The 19,801-nt window shown below is 42.4% G+C and overlaps 1 long non-coding RNA gene across 1 annotated transcript in view; it reads left to right on the top strand.

Annotated features, from left to right (window-relative positions):
- The first annotated feature begins 8,675 nt into the window (after positions 1-8,675).
- The window catches only part of LOC144587698 (uncharacterized), a 31,563-nt gene continuing 20,437 nt past the window's right edge, over positions 8,676-19,801 (top strand). The window contains exon 1 of the long non-coding RNA XR_013542860.1: positions 8,676-10,070. This is a non-coding gene — a long non-coding RNA (uncharacterized LOC144587698). The remainder of the gene's footprint in view (positions 10,071-19,801) is intronic.

Raw genomic sequence — 19,801 nt, 5'->3', positions numbered from 1 at the left:
TACTCAGTCACCCATAAACACTGTTTATTCACCTCCTCTCTTCCTCTGCTTCCTTCTCTCTCTCCCCCCCCCCCCCCCATCTTTTTGGCTTCTAAGAAACCAGGCTGTTTCACCATTTTAATTTTGCATGCTTGTGTTTAAAATTTGAAGACCTTTTCTGTTTTATCTCAGCCTGCCAGACTGTGGTAGAATGTAGTGTGGCAAACACTTATTTATCTCAGAATGTGATATCATAATAAATTTTGGGCACAGCAAGTCTGCATTTTGCAAGTGAACACAGGAGGACACAACTTAATGCAGGTTTGCAAATTTTTTTAATAGTAGTCTTCCGTGCTTCGTAACTTTTAGTTATAACTAGATCTTGGGAACATTAACTTGTTTAGATTACAAATCTCGGAATCCTCTAGCCAGCATGACCAGCGAATTCTGTGCCTTTACTGAGAGAAGCCCTAGGCCTGTTTAGTGGTACTGCCTCCACCCCACTAACTAGTAAGTGTCTGGAGGATTAACATGCATTTAAGGAAGACATTGTCACAGCCAGCTTGCTCAGGGTACCATCAAACCTAGAGTAGTGCCTGTAGAAACAACAACAACAACAACAGCAACAGCAACAGCAACAGCAACAGCAACAGCAACATGCCTTGCCAAGTGTTAAATGTTGTACTGGAATTGTTGTAGGGCCTAATCATGATCTGGTGTCATGGCATGCTGTGAGAAAACCCATGTGCAGCTCAATGGTGGCATCAAGGTTGTGTGTTATTTCAAGCCCCTGAAGCTGAACCTTGAAAAAGCAGACATTCTCAGCTTTGGCTCAGCTTATTCAAACATCTTGATAATAATGTTCTGAAAGGTGTCTGGACTACTGACATGAGAAATGGACTTATCTGGCCACTGAACAAAACAACAGTCCATATTTTTAAGAGGCTGGCTTTCACCAGCATCAGGTTTTGAATAAATATGTGAGACTTGGTTCTCACTCTGGATCTTCCTCGATACAGCTCATCAAGAGAAACAAGGGGTTCTTTCTCAGTTCATGCGCTCTTCAAGAAACTGTGCCCATGGTCTAAAACCCCAACTTCAGATAGGGAACTTGTAAAAAACTGAGTTAGAGTGATGGACATTGTTTTTAATGGGGCTTACAGACAATTTTGTACAGAGTGACATCCTTAATTGAGTTTTATTCAGGAGAGTGTGGGTCTTATATGGTGACCTCCTTGTCCTTCTCTTCACCCTCCCACCTTTAAAATGTGTGTGTGTGTGTGTGTGTGCTCTAAGAATAAAAATTACTCGCCCTTGCGTTTGCCCAAAAAGAAAGAAAGAAAGAAAGAAAGAAAGAAAGAAACTAACTAACTAACTAACTAACTAACTAACTAACTAACTAACTAACTAACTAACTAACTAACTAACTAACTCCTGGAGAATCTCCAGCTACTGATCTCAATGTGGACTGAAAAAGTGTTGTGTCCTTGTCCCTCCCTTGCTCAGGTTGGGAAATGTCCTTGTGTCCCCCTCTCCCAGCAGGAAGGATGGTTCTCACACCCCCTCTATGTCCCTCTCTGCTTGTCTATCCTTTCCATGTCATTTGGGTTGTCCTGTCTACGCATGGGTTGCTCCCTCTCCCCATCCCATAAGGCTGGAAATTGGCCAAAGACTTGTGCATAGTGTGGCTCCCACGTACTTCTACTCAAACATGAATCCTGTCATGTTCAGGGGGACTCACTTACCTCAGGAGAGTGTACATTTGACTGAAGTCTTGATTATGGTTCTACCGACACTCAGCAAATACTTCATAAATGTGAAATCTGGGCAGGGCCTTTGTAGATCAGAACTGGAAAGGAAAGAACAAAGTGTAGGCATACTTTTGATTTGGAGAAAAACTACTGCCTGGTTTCTAAAAGTACAGCAGTATTAGCAATTCTTTACTGGACTGGAGCTATATAGGATTATGTTTTTCAACACTGGTGGATATTACATTTTTCATGTTATGAACAGAGAGAGAGAGAATAGTAAAGCAACCTCCAGAAAGTTCTTTTTGTGCTTCTGTTTCAGTGTAATATAAAATACAGTACTGTATATGTTTTGCATTTTAGGTTTTTGTTTACATGCTTTATGTTCATTTACACACACAAGTATGCATAGTTTTGTCAATATTTATGACATGTACGTTCTTCTTTTGGATTCCTGTGGATTCTTCAGCACATGGTTCATTTGGTGGATCAGTTCTTTTCCCCCGTGTTAGATGTCCTCATTTGAAAGTGTGTGTGTGTGTGTGTGTGTGTGTGTGTGTGTGTGTGTGTGTGTGTGTGTGTGTGTGTGTGTGTGTGTGTGTGTGTGTGTGTGTGTGTGTGTTTTTTTTTCTTCCCTCAGGTAAGCAACTGTGAAGGAAGATAGTTCAGGACTGGGTGGGAGGTCTTGGAAAAGTTTATCTTCTGGACTAAATTGCCAGAATCCTCCAGCAAACATAATCTTAAAGCTCTGAGTGAGGCTGAATTTGTAAGCAATTGAGGAGGAAGCTGGTGCAGCATTGGGCAGGATGCTGTAGGGCTGTGGTAGACTTGGAAGTGCAGTCCCCATCAGTCCCCATAGCCAGAACCCCACAATTACAAATCTAAAAATGCAGGCAGTTGGATTGGTCATAACAACAAATGAGGAACGGGACTTCTGTGAAGTTAATATTTATTTATTTATTTATTTATTTATTTATTTATTTATTTATTTATTTATTTATTTATTCTATTTATACCCCGCCTATCTGGTCATATTGACCACTCTAGGCGGCTTACAACACAAAACACAAAACACAAAACCAATCTATAAGTAAAAAGGAATTTGTACACAATTAAAAATTCTATAAGATGGAAAAGGGAAAACATAATAAAGAAAGCAAGGGAGAGGTCAGGGATTAACTGGGGGGGGGGGGGGAAGGCCTGCCTAAACATCCATGTTTTCACTTGTTTCTTAAAAATACCCAGCGAGGGAGCCGCGTGAATCTCTGGAGGCAGGTTGTTCCAGAGGTGAGGAGCCACCGCCGAGAAGGCCCAGTTTCTTGTTTTTTCCTTCCGGGCCTCCCTTGGCGTCAGGCTCCTCAGCCTCACCTCCTGACTCGCACGGGTGACACGGGTAATATCTCTTAATTGCCCGTTCAAGACCCAACTACCAATGAATGCTTTCTATTCCTGCAGGGATAGACTGCAATAGTAGACGAATCCTAGGAACAGCAGCTAAGTTCCAAGGGAAGACTCAGGGGCCTGGCCCATGATGTCATAGTGCCTGCTAATCAGAAAGTCCTGGGGATTCAACCATGAGCGCCATCACTCCACTGGACTACTGAAGGGGACTTCTGTGGATAGTGCCATTAGAGTCAGCAGCACCCTGTATGCTTTGATTTCAGGGCTAATAGCTGAGACCCCAGTGATGTCACAGAGATGGGGCCCTTGTGGGCCCCAAAGGTATGTACCTTTGATGTCGAGGGGTGGCTCCTTGCACGACACTGAGGAAGGGTAAGCAAGGTTTGAAGGTGGGCCAGAACCACTTCTGGGCCAGCTGATTCTGGAAGCAGCTGTAAGAGGAATCCAGGCCAAAGGGCCTAGAATTAGGCAGCTAAGCAAGTAATACACCCACCTAACACAGGGGAAATAGTTTTCTCAGTGGCTAACTCTTTTCCAAAAATGTGCCCAGCAGTGGCAACAGTTGCTTTGCTGTTCTTGTAGGAATTCTGCATTGCTTGGACCCCAGTTTTTCCAGGCCCTGTGCTGCTGTTCGGGAAGCTCACTACCATCCCACAATCCGTTCTCCCAAGGTCTGCACATGTGTGGCCAGCACCATCTTTTGCAGCAAGGCCTTTCACACATGCTGGCGCTCTACTGCTTGCTGTGATCTGAATGCCAGGATAGGTCCATGTGCTTGTGCCCAGTGCTCTCCTCTAGCCCCCTCTCCTTGCCCCTGGCCTTAGAGCAGTGGTTTCCCAACCCAGATATTCTTGGACTACAACTCCCAGCCATCCTGACCAGCATAGCGAAGGCTTCTGGGAGTTTTAGTCCAAGAACATCTGGGGACCCAAGGATGGGAAACCACTAGTTTAGAGCTTGCTGGTGTCGTAGAAGCATTACACACGCACATTGAAACACCTTTGTGCTGAGCCAGTAAACCTTGGTACTGGTCGAGAATGGATGCACCCAAGCTTTAAAGCCTTCTCACTCTCCAAAATTAAACTTTATTCTCTTCAAGCACCATCCACCCTGAGATTTTTCTCCCCACCCAAGTACCCAAGGAAAAATAGCAGACCCCTGAGATTCCTGCTGGAGTCCAAGGAACTAGCAACCTCAGGTGTCTTCCATGTCAGCAGGAGCAAAAGCTCTGCTACTGACCAGCTGAGCATACTCGCATGCCCCTGCACAGTGATAACTCCAGTTGTTCTTTACTTCTACCAGTGCCACGATGCCCTATAACAGTGGTGTCGAACTGTGGCCCTCCAGATGTTCTTGGCCTTCAACTCCCAGAAATCCTGGCCAGCAGAGGTGGTGGTGAAGGCTTCTGGGAGTTGAAGTCCAAGAACATCTGGAGGGCCACAGTTCGACACCACTGCCCTATAAGGAAGTGTGGGGCCCCACATTCAGTAGCATCAGGCCCTTTCTGTTTCACTGTTTCATTGGCTGATGCTGAGTGTGTAGCCACCATCATTCTGTACACAATGTCTACATTGTAAGAAAGATTCATGCCTATTCTCAAAAGCAATCTTCTGCAGCTTAAAGATAGCACAATTTCTATGATAATAAACCTACCTGCATGCTAAAAACCATATCCTTGTACTGGGAAAATATTTGCCCCGATACACTGTGCATCTTCGCCCCCTAGATAAAATCAATTCTTCTGATTCTCCATATTGTGGCTTCTGTTGTGGAATGCACTAAAAAGCAATCCATGAAATTTAAATTTTCCCAACCAAGTATTGAGAAAGAAGGCAAGGCTGCATATGGAGGAAGAGAGGGTGGAGGTAAACTTTAGCCATAGATCATAAAAGAACATATCTCATCATTGAATGAAGGTTTATATGGGCCTAGGCCTGCCCACACAAAATAAGAGGGGTGCTATGTATGTTAGTTAAAGTGTAAGTTCCCATTTTATCCATATCTATTCACGTGAAAATGTGGGAGCATCCACATGTCTCACTGCTTATGATTTTAGGTAAAATCGACTAATACTTTTGTCACTTAGCATGTATTTAAAATCAGTGCTTCCTTAAGTGGTGAAAGATGTCTGGCTGTCCTAGCATGTGCTTTTCCTCTCCTTTGTGTCTTGCATTCAAGTGTGCTTTGTTTTGTGACTGGTTATCAGAATGTAAGCACATGCTTAATTTGCAAGTCTTGTTGCTGAGGCTTGCTTAGATCTTTGAGGAAATCCTACTGTCAGAGGAAAACCAGTGACAATCCCAGAACATCTCTTCTAACCATCCAGGTTGACCCTAACCTCAAAATAAAATAACATGGTGAGGCAATGTCAGAAAATGCTTTGCTATGTATTCTGGCCGCTTCATGGATTGCTGCCTTGTCGTGGCAAAGGGGCTTGAGTAATTCAGAGAAGCTATGGGCTATGCCCGTTCTCCTGAGAGTCCCCTGGACTGCAAAGAGAACAAACCTATTCATTTTGAAGGAAATCAACCCCAAGTGCTCACTGGAAGGACAGATCCTGAAGCTGAGGCTCCAGTACTTTGGCCATCTCATGAGAAGAGAAGTCTCCCTGGAAAAGACGCTGATGTTAGGAAAGTGTGAAGGCAAGAGGAGAAGGGGACGACAGAGGATGAGATGGTTGGACAGTGTCATCGAAGTGACCAACATGAATTTGACCCAACTCCGGGAGGCAGTGGAAGACAGGAGGGCCTGGCGTGCTCCGGTCCATGGGGTCACAAAGAGTCGGACATGACTTAACACCTAAACAACAACATGTATCCTGGTGTTTCATGCAGTCTTTAAAAACATGGTGTTCCGTATTTTTCTCTGGCTGAATTTGAGAGGACTTTGTCACATGAATTCCTGTTATTATTGCATCCCCTTACTTTCTCCTGGAGAAAGGAAGGAGCCCAGTAGCACCAGCACTCAGTCCCAGGCTTGTTTTTCAAAAGAGAGGAAAGAAGAGGGGCTGTTCATAAAATGGTCTTTGGATCTGAGCAGAGGTAACATCGAAGGTAAAATGGGAGCAAAAAGGGCAGAAGCAAGAATGCTTGTTTCTAATTTAAGGACAATATTGTCAGAAAGAAGGAAAGGAAAGGAAAGGAAAGGAAAGGAAAGGAAAGGAAAGGAAAGGAAAGGAAAGGAAAGGAAAGGAAAGGAAAGGAAGACCTTCTAGACCTAGAGAGCCTGCAAGTGCATAAGGGTCAGGGGAGAAGGAATAATATTTTCCTCTACTCACTCAGCTATGTCTTGTGCTGCTCATGTGAAAATGTTACAACACCAGAGATGTTCAGAAAGTCCATTACAATCCTGATTGCTAGTTTTATTGGCAAAAACAATTATTTGCAAATGCTAGGAGCCCTGTGTGTCCAAGATCCTTTTCTCTGTACACCTGGCTCCTTTGTAAAGTAATCATCATTCTGAATAATGGAAGCAAAATGTAAGCCTAAGCTTTCTGTTCAATTCTTCTTTGTTGAAGGATCTGAGGAAAAGGGTTAGTTTTTCAATTTCGGAAAAGTGAGACCAAGCCGTCGGCTTTGTCTCTTTGGCTTTATTATCTCAAGAAGCCCCTGCATTATTTAACAGATCCACGATGAGCAGGCTTTAGCAAAGACATTGATTTCTTAAAAGCACTTCATTACCTGGGCGCACTTCACACTGTGAGCAACCAAAGCAGCCAGAAAATTAGTTTTGAAAATATCAAAGGGTTTGACAACAATACAGGCAATATATTTCAAAAGGTTAAAACAATTCATTGCAGCTTTTGTTCTAAAGTAATTGATTGGAGCAAGTGAGCAGACTGCCTTTGGGATGGCACGAAGTGAATCTTAATATGTGGGCAGTATCTGTCTGTCTGTCTGTCTGTCTGTCTGTCTGTCTGTCTGCCTGTCTGTCTGCCTGTCTGTCTGTCTGTCTGTTTCTTATACTTTCTCTCAGTCCTACCACTTCGATAGGCACGCTTGTTGGGGACACCGGAGAGGGCCTTCTCTATTGCTGCTCCCAGACTGTGGAACTCCCTCCCACTGGAGGCCAGGCTGGCCCCATTTTTGCTCTCCTTCCGCAAGCAGCCAAAGACCTTCCTCTTCTGGCAGGCTTTCTTTAAAATGGCTGTTTGATCAAGAGCACTTTTTAACGGAGCATTTTGTTCTGTGTTTTGCTTGTGTTTTTAATATTGCTCTTATTATTAGTTTTAATATGATGTTTCTTTAATACTTTTTAGAATATTGTATTAATCTATTACCTGGCTTTTAATGTTGTATTGTAAGTCACCTTCAGGGGAAAGGTGGCAAATAAGTAAGTAAGTAAGTAAGTAAGTAAGTAAGTAAGTAAGTAAGTAAGTAAGTAAGTAAGGAAGTAAGTAAGTAAGTAAGTAAGTAAGTAAGGAAGGAAGGAAGGAAGGAAGGAAGGAAGGAAGGAAGGAAGGAAGTTTGCTAGCTGTTCTGGAAATTAGTGCACCAGGAATTCACTTTTCCAGTAAACTATGAGTATCGATACAGAGTTTCTTGACATTTTATCCAAGGGTACCCACTAGAATTTTTCCAGGGAAAGGTAAAGCTACATGATGGTCAACAAGTTTGCTTTTAAGGATTCTGGATTGCCCTTGCTGAAGAGGACAGAAAAATACGGGGAGCTGCTCTCTGACCCACTCTAGTGGCCAATCTTGGTGGCCACCTTGAACAAACAAAGGAGAGGGGGGAAAGTCTTTTCACTTAGGGTTGATAATAGAATGGCATACAACTGTTTTAAAAATCCTGTAAAATGCATTAAAATGTTACTTTCATGGGACATTTTAATACATTTTACAGGATTTTTAAAAAGTTTTATGCCATTGTATTATGTAAAGTAGAGGTTAGTAGATACCGGTATTTTACTTAAGAGGTCTTCAGACCATTTCAAATTCCAATACAATATAAACAAATTAATAACAAAAATAGCAAACATTCAACTCACAAAGAGTTAAAATCATAAAATATAAGAACTGCTGGATAGATGGTGGCTTAGAGAGGTTGGGGGTTCAATTCCCTGCTGGGCCTCCTTGATGGGGCTGGACTCAGTGATCTATAGGGTTCCTTCCAAACCTGCAGTTCTACTACTACTACTACTACTACTACTACTACTACTAGTAGTAGTAGTAGTAGTAGTAGTAGTAGTGGTAGTGGTGGTGGTGGTGGTGGTGGTGGTGGTGGTGGTGGTGGTGTAGTGTAGTAGTAGTAGTAGTAGTAGTAGTAGTAGTAGTAGTAGTAGTAGTAGTAGTAGTAGTGTTATTACATATACAATTTAGGCAGTCATAATAATATAAACTCCTGACATTCCAGTAAAACTCCACTAAAGATAAGAGCATTACTTGGCTCATTTAAACAGACCATTTTTCTTTCCTGAGAGAAGCTGCTTTAACTGCACAGATGGCAACCTCTGTCTCACAAGTTGATTGGACCCTTGCAAAACAACAACTCCTCCAGCTGTGTTTGTTCTCATCCTCCCACTCTCTCATACTGTGAAGGAATGGGGCTAAATAATGTTCTCTAAGGCTGGCATATAGAGCAGCAAAACAGTAAATAGTGGGCAAGGTCTTGCACTTCAGCTGCCCCACATGTGTAAGACCTGGTTTTCCTGATGTTTTAATCACCTGTCCATTTAAACATAACTTGGGAAGCGTGACATCACTCACTTGAACTAGCTTGTTCCAATAATTAAATATCCTAAGCAGGCAAAAATCTAGCAAAGAAGCCATTTCCAACTCTGCTCTAATCACTTGGGTTGGAGAGGTTCTTGACACTCCCAAGATCAAACATAAAAAATGATTCTGTGTCCTTTCAATTCTATTATTATTGGCAATTTCCCAGATTTCTGTGCCAAAGATTAACATAGGCAACACCTTTGCCTTATATACCTTTGTAACGGGTTGGAGCCAGCCAGAATACATATAATACAGTAGTTTATTCAAGGTATGAACATAAACAAATACTTTCATTTAACTCCTCTTTATCTGAGGAGACCATTACCCAGTAGATGAAAAAACTATGCCCAAATAATTATTCAATCCCACCTGTTCTATTTTTTAATGTCTAAAAGCCACTTATACTGCTCTCGTAATCCAAGATAATAATAAAGGTTTAACTTTGAAGCAAGTCGTCTGTTATGCACCCAAGACATGATTAATGTTTGCCTCAGGAGAACATATTATATTTCCTAGGGCACAACCCACATCCAAGTGCAAAAAGAAATTGAGATTCATCACATCTACTTGCTGCTATCTTAAATCCAGATGTTATAGCACTTGCTTGTCTATCTGTGCTGCTTTTCTTCAGTCAGATTCAAGAGTTATCTGTGTGAATATACTGTAGGTTGGTGATCATCACTGTTTGCTGAGATGCCAGAGAAAAATTGCCTTTTATGACTTGACATGCAAATGTATTTAATAATAGTACCTGGAGTGTGGGTAAAGGAATTAAGGCTTCTGGAGTTGATCCCAGGTTGGTAACCACTGTAAGGTGGTCAAAGGGTTGACATCAAATTGGGAAAATCTGCAAAATGTTCTTGCTGCCTGGCCTAGGCATGAATGTTGTGGGAGAAGTGCAACACTGACACACCATCCTGAGATAAGCAAGTTGGAAAGTGCATCCTGACCTTGGAATGGGTGGGAGAATAGAGTTTTGTGAGGAGTAGCTGTTGCACCTGGAATGTGGTTAATTGGCCTTGGCTGGTATAACTGAAACCAATTAAAAGCTGCCCACTGATTGGTGGACTCTTACAACAGTGAACTGTGGGATGATGGGATTTAAGAAAGATGGTTAGTTAGCTTAGTTTCATCCTTTAAGCCTGCAGCTTTCGTCCTTCATCTTGGATCACCACTTTGCCTTAGGATGCTCATGCTACCTGCTAAGAAGAACTCTGTACATGCTTGTAAGTATAGTTCAGAGACTTAGCTTTTCTTCATTTTTGGGGGGGGAATAGCCTCATTATGCCTTGAGCTCTGTTATGCTACCAAATGATGGATTTTGTGATCACTGCCAAATTATTGGAATTTTTGTCTTATGCCTTGTTAGTTTTGCTTTTAATAAAATTTAACCCAAGCTGTGGTTTGTTTCAACAGATGAAAGGGGCTGAAGGCGCTATTTCCTGTGTCTGAGGATGCTTGGAGATTTTGACGTATTTGGGGTTACTTTAAGTTCTGTGCAGGGTTGGTTTGCAACCAGAAGCCACCATCTGCTTGGGTGTGTAGGTTCCTCGAGCACCCAGGAGCAGGAGACTCAGAGTGTGCTAGGGAAGGTACAGGCCCTCGGGAGGCTTTTCCCAACCGTTAGTGCACTGGCTTCCTGGATCTAACCCAGCCAGACCAAGCAGGCAGTGTGACTGAAGGATCCCCTCGGAGTAACCTGTGGGTAAACAAGCTGTTCCCTCACAACCTGCAAACACCTGGATCCAGAATTTGTAATCCAAATGTAAACAACAATCCCAGCAATTTTTGCCCAGTTTTATTTACTTTCTTATCACTAGAAATCCAACAGAACATCTTTTGAAGTTCATCCTGAAGTCCCCACAACTCTGCAAATTTTGTGGGAGATGATTAGGGCATTAAAATCACCCGTCATAATCCTATACATAACCCTCCATCAATTGTTCCAGAAGTGACCAGACATCAACGGAGTAATGCTGTGAATTTGCTGGAGGAATGTAAATACTAACAAAAATTAGGACTGAATTTGGGGTATGACATTTAACTACTAAATTTTTTTGAGGATTGTTAATATTTGACACCAACTCTTCCTTCTTCTCGTATCCTCAATCTTCTTTAACTGCAGTTAGCAAATCTCCTATTGCTCTTCCATTATCTTTAATTTTCAAGCTGAATAAAACCAAGTTTTATACCCCAGCAATACATTCCTATCTCTAGTTGTAAGTCATGATTCTTGGAGGGCAAGCAAATCAAAACTGGATACAAATTCAATAAAACCACCCCCATGATAGCAAGCATTCCTACCAGCTCTATTCCAGAATACCATTTTAATTGGTGTTATGGGTTAATGCAGGTCATTGTTTGGTGATGAACTTGTACTCTCACCATACTCAGAATGATGTGGAGATGGAAAGGCTGGTAACTGATCCCCAGTTAGTGCCAAGTGAAATCTATTATGCCCATTTTCTGCTCCTGAATCAAGAAAAACAAGTTCATTTTTAAAACGACTCAGTTTAGAAACATTAGACTTCAGTAAATAAAGAACATTTTGTGAAATTTCTAGATTCATTAGCACCAGAACACTTCCAAACTGCTCCTCTTCCAAACACCTCATGTCAACCTAGGTTATCTTATTTGGTAAACCCTTTATTGTATCCTTAGATGGTACAGTGTAATCCCCCTCAAATTGATCCAGACCTTTATGAGGTACCAAAGGATTTACCTCCCCTGTAATTACCTCTGCTCTCTCACTTTTATACAACCTGCAGTCACTGGTCCTTCTTTTGACTGACAGGTCTCTTGGTTATTACTTCCTGTTTGGGCTGCAATCAGCTGCTTATGATGATCAGATCTCACATTTAAATCCATTAGGTCATCCTAATGGATTTAAATCCATTAGGATTTAAATCCATCGATACTTGGCGGAACGCCTACTCCCACCAAGATCTACCCATGTCACTCGTGCGAGCCAGGAGGTGAGGCTGAGGAGCCTAATGCCAAGGGAGGACCGGAAGGAAAAGACACGAAATCGGGCCTTCTCGGCGGTGGCTCCTCGCTTCTGGAACAATCTACCTCCTGAGATTCACGGGGCTCCCTCGCTGGGTACCTTTAAGAAGCAATTAAAGACATGGATGTTTCGGCAGGCCTTCCCATCACATAACTCCTGATGCCCTTCTTTCCTCTCTTACTGTTTTTTGTTTTGTGTATTGTGTAACATAATGTAGTGCTTTTATCACTTAGAATTGACTATTTACATTTTATTGTATCATTTTATGATTGTTAGCTGCCTAGAGTGGTCCTCACCCGACCAGATAGGCGGGATATAAATAAAATAAATAATAATAATAATAAATAATAATCCACAACACAAAAGTGTTTGTGCTCTAAATAATTTTTCGGTAATCTAATCTTTTGAAAATCTCTTTTTGAACAATAGATGGCCATGATCAGAATAAGTTCAATAAAGCTTTCTCCTCTGGTTGAACATCTTGGACATTTCAGAGAGAATGTGCTGGGTATCCTGAATATCAAGGATAGAAGCCGTGTTGTTGAAATTCAATCCCAGGAGCACTCACTGGCTACAAGAAGGTGCAGCCTCTTGAGACCGATTTAAGTCAATCAGATTATGAGTGTTACTTATGTTCTTTATTTATTTAAAATATTTTACCCTACCTTTGTCCTTAAAAGGTCCCAAAGCTCTTAAGTCTTTTACCCTAATGAGTAGCAGCTACTGGTTTTGTGTATCTGGGTTTAAAAAAAAAGATCTTAGAATAACCAAACCATAGTATGAGAGGGCTTCCTTAGCATTATGAGAAGCCACCAACCTTTATTTCCTTTGTTTGAATACAAGTAGATTGATACTCTGGGACTGGCACATTAGAAACACTACAATACGCAAGTTCAGTCATTTGTTTCTGCATAAGCTCTTCCATCAGTCGTTCTTTACCTGGAGATTGAGTTTCGTCCATCTATTGCAGTTCCTTTATAGAGAATATTAGAGATGGGCATGAACTGAAAAAAACACAAGTTGGTTTGTGGTTCAGTTCTTACTTTGGTTTGGGGATCCCATTTTGCTGAAATGAGTTGAAGTGCCACACTTTTTTTCCACTAGGCGATTCGTTTTTGGCAACACAGATGCCCCGTCCCCTTCCCGCTGCCCCCATGGCCTCCCTACATGGTCCTGCTGCCTCCCTGTCCTTCACCACCACCACCACCACCACTACCTTTAGACAGCTGGCCAAACTTTTGAAGGTTCCCCCTCTCCCAGGCAAAACTTTTGTAGGTTCCCCTCCCCCAGAAAAAAAATGAACCACAAACCGGTTTGTTTTGGGGTTTCTGGGTGGTTTGTGGTAACCATGGATCACAAACCACCCTGACTCATCATTTTTCCAGTTTGTGCCCATCTCTAGAGGATATGCCTTTTGCAAGAGCCAGCTCTGAGCCAGGTCCACTGAAGACTGTAATAACTGTAATAACATGGGCTGTTGTGCAATCACAACACCCTATTAAGATCGCTATAGTGTAAGTGACAGCACAAAACAAGTTATGTCTAAGTTCTGTTTGTAAGGAAATATTGTCTGAGTTGTACCCTGAAAAGGAATACAAACTGCCTGTTGAGTATTGATTCCGGTGAGAAAATTAGTAGACTAGTTTATAAAATCTGAAGGTGCAATCCTTACTAGTTAGGATGGCTAAGCACCTGTTGAGCTGATAGCTAAAGCTCAGCTAAATCCAAACCCATCCCAAACTACGGAGGTGAGAAATTACTTGGGACAACCCTCACTCTGGGTTAACTTTGTGCTGGCATGTGGTAGCCCTGAGCTAGAGGAGGTCGAATCGGATGTCGCCCAGCTCCTCCCTCATCCTGCCCATTCGCCTTCACATGTTTTCGTTCGTCCACTGGCTGACTTTACCTAGTATCCCAATTGCTCTGGCAGAATATCCCTGAGATAAGCCATCACAAAGGGGTTCTGCCTGTACGGAGCAACTGTCCTGGCCCAAGAGGCATCTGCCTATTCCAAAACCTATACCGCTGGCACTGCTCTGAGTCACGACTGTCACCTGGAAAACTATTTTCCCCCCAATATCATTTTTATTTAATTTGAACATATAAATCTATCAGCTACAAACAAATGTGCAATATAAGATAAAACAGAAAAAAGAGAAAGAAATGAGAAAAAATCCCCCCTCCCCCTTTGAGGACAGAGATTCAGACCTCATTGAGTCCCAAATTTCCCAAGTTTCCAGAGAGCACTGAAGGGAAAAAAAAACACATCAATCAATTTGCCCTATCCTTTAGTCTGTCCCTGGGCCCAAACATATACTGTATTAAGTTCCAACTTCGTTTTGCATAGTCCCTTGGTTGTTCTCGTAGTGCTTCTGAGAGTGTATCTAGTTCTGTAATGTCTTCAGGAACTCCTCCATTGTAGGTATGTCTTCACTTTTCCATTTTTGGGCCCAGACTAACCTAGCTGCTATAAATATGTACAGTACATCAAACAATATTTGATTTTCTTGTCAGTAATTTCTGGCATAATATTTAGTAGTGCTATCTCAGGTTTGAAATTTAATTTCTTTTGCGTGATCCCTTTTATTATTTCCCACAGCTAGCAAACTATATTGATCATAGGTGACATCAAGGTGAAATCCTAGGACATGGTTTTAAAGACCCATCAAACAGCAGCTTGTTTTAACTCAGCAGGCCTGGGACCAGCTGTTGTCTGAGGGTGGACTATCTAGGAGTGTTATATATGTATGGTGGATTCTCTGACAGAACATATTCACATTAGCTGCCAGCCACCCTTCCTTTCCCCCTAGGGCCTGACCAGAAGAGCAAATGGGCTGGCCAGGCATTCTACCCTCCTCCTCCTCCTCCTCCATCTTCCCCACACAGACACTTAGGAACTCATCCCAGTGATTAAGGTGAGACTTTTCTCCTGCATACACAACTTGTAATGATGTTCTGCCCGTCAGCAGGGTAGTTAAAAACTGTTTGCCTGGCACTTCTCTCTGTAGCCTTCTTTATGAGGCCAGTTCTTAGGCACGGGATCAGATTTGATCAATCAGGACACTGTGATCGGTGTGATGGACTTTCTTCTGCCTCATAACCTTGTGCACAAGTGATGGTAAATAGATTGTGTACCTTTTCTTCTTCTTTTAATTAAGCTGGTGTCAGGAGGAGGTTAACAGCCCTCATACCCTGGTGATGTAATTGCCAAAATAGCTGACCATTCTGCTGAAAAGCAGGATTTGTGAATAAATGTATTATTCATGTGGAACTGAATCTCCATAGCATCCAATTTACTCCACCTGCTGAAGGAATGGCTTCCCACACCAGAGGTCACCACAGCAGAATTCACCTCCTATCCTACGGCTTTCTGTCCCCTTCCAATCCTCAAAGTTTGGATATTAGGGATGCAACCCCCCCAAAAAAAAGAAACTGAGGAAAGGTGTGGAGGCTGGAGGAGGAAGGAGAGAAGTGGAAATTCATTCATTCCACCTGGGGAAGGCTGCTCACACAACATTGAACTTCACTTAGCAGCTGCTGCTTTCCCGTTCTTTTCTGCTAGAGCTAGTCTCTACCAAGATGTCTTTTCATTCTTCATCTTGAGAAGTGACAATCAATAAAGTAAAATGGTTTCCAAGGTTCAAAACAGTAGCTGCATGGTATCTGGCGGGTCTTTCTCAACAGGTGCCATGCCAGTGTTGTATATTTTGGAACACTGTTGTACTACAGACATGCAAAGTCAAGTTGAGGGACTTCATCCTGCTTTTTTTTTTTGACACACCTAAGGAGTGAGTTCCCATGAAGAAAACACCACCAAAACAGAAAATTCTGCTGGTTCTCCACACTCTTCCATCCGCCTTGCTTTTTAAAACTGCTTGTGACCTCGAAGGTATTAACGTGTCTGCTTTGTTTAGCACATGGGGCATCCATTTTGGCCACAATCTATCACACAGATTGGTCTCTTCAAACCCTTCCAATCTATTTCGTTAGGTACATCTATTTCTATCCCTCAGTAAATAAAGCCACAGCCTTAAATTTACAAGACCTGAGCAGGGCTACTAATGGTGGGACCTATTGGAGATGACGTATTCATAGAATTGCCATAAGCCAAAAGGGATTTGACCACACATGGCAACGACACTGCTGTAACAAATTCTGGGACGTGATTGTTTTCCTGATGCTTAGCCAGTTCCTCGTATGTGAGTTTCCACACATGGCCACACTGCTTTGTGTGCGGGCAAAATTTTAAAGTGAAACACAAATTGGGTTAAACAAAATGGCTTTTTGTGTTTGTTTGTTTGTTTGTTTGTTTTCAGTAGGGTGACGCCTCAGTCTGAGCCATCTGGAGCGGAGCATCATCCACTGTTAATCCATTTCAGAAATTAGATATTTTACTAAACAGATCTTGCAAAAATTTGGAGGAAATACTTTAACATTTCTCTTTTCTATTGTAAGCACCCCTGATCATTGAATTCTCCTAAATTTTAGCAAAACAGAGGAAGCAGACTAAATTGACTGAGTCTTGTCAACATTGGTTGGACAGTGGCCAGTTGTGAGCAGGGCAATGAACCCATTCTAACTTTTATTCTAAACTTTACGAGAGCCCCTCCAGCTGCTGAACTGATCCCCAAACTAGGTTCAGCACCTTGTGTAGCTCCGTTAAATGTCATCCTAAACCTCTGAGTGGATTCACCTCCACCCTTCCACCACATTGGAGTCACCAACCTTTCAATACAGGCTCTCCAAGTGTTCAGGCAAGGACCTCTCGCAGAAACCAGGAACCTTCTGCATGCAGTCTGCCAGTGATAGATGCATTCTGACCCATGACATGCTTTTTGTGATGCTTTTTTGATAGCCAGTGTGATATAAGGGAAAGAGTCATGGACTAAAACTCAGGAAAACCTGGATTCAAATCTCTCCTTAGCAATGGAAACTCACTGGAGAGGAGATGGCACTGGGAAAAACACTCCTGAAACATTTCCCTTAAGGTCACTAATGAGGGTCACTGGAAGTCAGTCCAGAACTGATGGCACATCACACACAGACACAGGCACAGGCACACACAACCTGTACCTGTGACCCACATAAGCATCACACGGGCGAGCTCATTTTTTTCTTCCAACAGGCATTCAAATATTTTCAGCCGGCTGTAGACATTTATGTTGAAATGGAACCTAGCAATTTTTTTAAAAAAATCCTGAATATTTACTGTATATCCAGCCCCTAACAATTAGATCGTCAGCCTGAAATGTCCTTTAAAACAAACAAACAAAAGAAAGCATTTTGGTTGAACCACAACACGTAGCATCTGTGTTTTATAATAAAATGACACATGTTGCAGAACATTTGCTCATCCCATATTTGTGCTCCTGGTTTCTAAGTCCTCCCCTCCGGGAGGGGGGCGCAGATCACTGTTTACAGATTATCCTGCAAACCCGAATTCTGCTTGTAATCTGTGCTCATCCTGCTGCTTCCTTTGGCAGCAGAACCATTAAGCACAGTCGGACACAAAAGCTTACAATATGGTGTGCTTGCCGTTATTCTTGGTTAACACCTCATGTGTCTTGTTGTCATAAGCTGTTACCACTGGAAGGCTGTTCTTCTCCTGGCTATAGTTTATCTTAATTCATGTAGATATTTATATGCTCCATTGTTGCTACCTCTTCAGATTCTGACTCTATGCTTTGTTGCACTCTTTTCAAACCAAGAATTCAGTGCCTCCTTCGATTCTTTAGGGATGAGTTATGCTTTTGAGGTATTTCACAAATTAATTGCTCTATGCTTTTTTTTTACCCACACTGAATCCTGCCTCTAAAGTCCACAATAAACAATGCTAACACTGTTGTAGAATAACACTACACAAGATATATTACATATAGTCCAAGACTATGCTCAAAGTACATCCCCTTCCATTCTCTCAACAATCCTGTCAATAACCTTGTAAGGCAGGACATTATTACTGTTCCTATATTGTAGAAGAGGGTGATGGTGGGTGAATCCAAAGTCTGGGCATGAACCCATCAAATTTGGTTTGGCACTCAGTTCCATCATGTGGATTCATCTCTGACTCAGATCGGACCTCTTTGGATTCGATCCATCCTAATTTAGACCCCAAACCCAAGTGGAAATGCAGAATTCATTCATTCATTCATCTAAATTTTTAAACTTTTTGCTGATAAAAAAACACTGCACTAGCAGACAGAAGCTTTGCAATTGGAAGTGGAGTTTCCACAAAAGACACCACACGGTTTTTACAGCTTCACAAGGTCCAATTAGTTTGCTTTGTTCACGAATGATTACTGGGAGGTAAACCGTGGTTCACTTTCCTGGGTGGATTGGGCAAGTACAGAAGTGTATTCGCGAAGGCTTTCACGGCCGGGATCTAATGGTTAATCCACTGTTCAGAGGACAGCACTCTGAAGATGCCGGCCACAGAGACTGGCGAAATGTTAGGAAGAACAACCTTCAGGACATGGCCTAAGAGCCCGAAAAACCCACAATGACCAAGTACAGAAGCTTTGGAGGATTGCATCTGTGGAGATATGCTATTTTATGACCTTCTAATTACAAAGCTGGCATCGTGTACAGTTTGGCCCTGAACACAGATAACCCAGGACTTGTCCGGACAGGCATCAAATAAGCACAGACAGTGATGGTTCACCTCAGAAGGGGCTTCCCAATATTGGCATGTATGCTGTTGTGCAAAAGCCAGAGATGCTGAAAATTACTTCTCTAGGCTTCCCAAGGGAGAAAAAAACTCCTTATCAATTGCTTCCTTGCTTCAGCACAGGCACTACCATTTCACTCCAACCCCTTATTTTTGAAACTAAGAAAGAGTTGTTTCCAGACGGAGAGTTTCTGATATGGAAATGAGCTCTGCGTAGGAAAGGCGGTAGCGCTAGGTTCCACCACTACCATCACCCAAAAAGAAAGAGAAAGCCCGTTTCAAAATAAAATAAGCCTTGGACGGAGATCAAAAAAGCACAGAAAGCTGCTGAAAGGCCACAGAGCTGTTAGAATTCAACCTTGCATGTTGTGATCAATGCGGGAAAATACTCAAAAGGAACGGCACTGAAACATGTAAATAAACAACATCTATTGACTTGGGAAGAAATCAGGAAAGAAGTGGAGTCTGGTACTGGCAAGGATTATGTAAGGAGAAATATAAGCAAAAGCAAACTACCCACAAGTTTCCACTAAACTCTTTTAGAAGCTTTCTTTCTGCTAGAAACAAAAGAATGCTCTTCATTCGTCGTCGTTTAGTTGTTTAGTCATGTCCAACTCTTCATGACCCCATGGACCAGAGCACGCCAGGCCCTCCTATCTTCCACTGCCTCCCGGAGTTTGGTCAAATTCATGTTGGTTGCTTCGATTATGCTGTCCAACTATCTCATCCTCTGTTGTCTCCTTCTCCTCCTGCCTTCACACTTTCCCAATGTCAAGGTCTTTTCCAAGGAGTCTTCTCTTCTCATGAGATGGCCAAAGTACTAGAGTCTCAGCTTCAGGATCTGTCCTTCCAGTGAGCACTCAGGGTTGATTTCCTTTAGAATTGATAGGTTTGTTCTCCTTGCAGTCCAAGGGACTCTCAAGAGCCTCCTCCAGCACCACAATTCAAAGGCATCAATACTTCAGCGGTCAGCTTTCTTTATGGTCCAGCTCTCACCTCCATACATCACTACAGGAAACACCATAGCTTTGACTATTTGGACTTTTGTTGGCAAGGTGATGTCTCTGCTTTTTAAGATGCTGTCAAGGTTTGTCATCGCTTTCCTCCCAAGAAGCAGATGTCTTGGTGGCTGCTGTCGCCATCTGCAGTGATCATGGAGCCCAAGAAAGTAAAATCTCTCACTGCCTCTGTATCTTCCCTTTCTATTTGCCAGCAGGTGATGGGACCAGTGGCCATGATCTTAGGTTTTTTTGATGTTGAACTTCAGACTGTTTTTTGCATTC

Source organism: Pogona vitticeps, chromosome 1 (genome assembly GCF_051106095.1).
Source record: "Pogona vitticeps strain Pit_001003342236 chromosome 1, PviZW2.1, whole genome shotgun sequence".
Classification (NCBI taxonomy): Eukaryota; Metazoa; Chordata; class Lepidosauria; order Squamata; family Agamidae; genus Pogona; species Pogona vitticeps.
Note: the sequence above shows the minus strand (reverse complement) of the source record. Positions and strands in the feature narration are given on the sequence as shown.